General features: G+C 46.4%; 1 non-coding gene across 1 annotated transcript; it reads left to right on the forward strand.

Annotated features, from left to right (window-relative positions):
- Positions 1-944: 944 nt before the first annotated feature.
- On the forward strand, positions 945-1,048 carry LOC118617935. Its single transcript, XR_004956893.1, has one exon. It is a non-coding gene; the product is annotated as a U6 spliceosomal RNA (small nuclear RNA).
- The last annotated feature ends 241 nt before the right edge of the window (positions 1,049-1,289 follow it).

A 1,289-nucleotide genomic window follows, 5' to 3' on the forward strand; every position in this document is an offset into this window, starting at 1 on the left:
ACCTGTAATTCCTTCACCAGGTTAATGAGTGCAAAGAGATATGATTGTGGCCCTTATCCTCAAGGAAATAACCTTCCAGCTGAGGAAACAAGTTGTAAACCCACCAAATGGTACCGAAATTCATGACCGTGTATGTTTCCATGCAGGACTGATGGTCAGGCGATAAAAGAATTTCAGAGGCAAGAAAGTTCCACCAAAGTGGTCGTGCAGTCAGGGTCTTTGAAGAATGTGGAGGGTGAGCTGGGCTTGGGGGGCCGCGGGGGGGACAGGGGTCTCAAGGGGTGTGGATCTCCCTCCTAGGCCTTGGCGTCTCTAAGGAGAGCTTGAGAGAGGAGGAAAGGGTGGAACAAGATCAGCAGCAGTGATGGAGGAGAGAGAGCATGGATGGATGTAGGGAGGATACTGCTGAAGCGGTGGGTCCAGTCATCTCAGTCTGACTTCCAAGTCGTCCCCAGGTCACAGTTGCACCTGGGATTCCAGAAATTCTACCTCTTCTAGGAAGTCTAGTATTTGGATTAACACCGGAATTCCATTCCATGTTAGACATCTTTGTGTCCCATCGGACATCCTTATAATTTAATAGACTATTTTAGAGATCTTTTTATATCTGTCCAAGTTTTAAAATAATATCCACTATACAGAATATCATAATTTATATGATCCGTTCTCTATTTATTCATATAACTACTTCAATGAACATCTTTCTGAGTGTCCATTGCCTCTTTTCCCAACCTGCCCTAAATCTTCCTTTTGATGTGATTTCTCCTGACAAATGTTGGGAGGAACATCCTAGCCTGTCCTTTGTAAGGCTAGGCCAGGATTGATGGACTTCAGGCAGCAAAGCTGAGCTGGTAGGGGTGTTTGCAGGACACACAGATGTGCGTTTACACCTGTGGGTATAACTGAGAAGGTAGGAGAAGCAGTCCACATAGAGACTGCCCTCGGTGCTTGATTCAGCAGCACATACACTAACATTGGAACAATACAGAAGTTAGCAAGGCCCCTGTGCAAGGGTGACATGCAAATTTGCGAAGAGGTCCATATTTTTATTTTCTTTCAAAGTACATTTTAGCAGATAAGTAGGCATAACAGTCTGAGAATCAAGAGTTTTGTGCCATAGTAAAACCACTTTAGCCCTGGCTGGTTTGGCTCAGCGATTAGAGCGTCAGCCCGCAGACCAGAGAGTTCCGGGTTCAGTTCCCACTAAGGGCACGTACCTCAGTTGCGGTTTGTCCCGGCCCTGGTTGGGGTTGTGTGGGTGGCAGCCACTCTATGTGAGAGAGACACAT

The sequence above is a fragment of the Molossus molossus genome, unplaced genomic scaffold (genome assembly GCF_014108415.1).
Source record: "Molossus molossus isolate mMolMol1 unplaced genomic scaffold, mMolMol1.p scaffold_m16_p_5, whole genome shotgun sequence".
In the NCBI taxonomy this organism is placed as follows: Eukaryota; Metazoa; Chordata; class Mammalia; order Chiroptera; family Molossidae; genus Molossus; species Molossus molossus.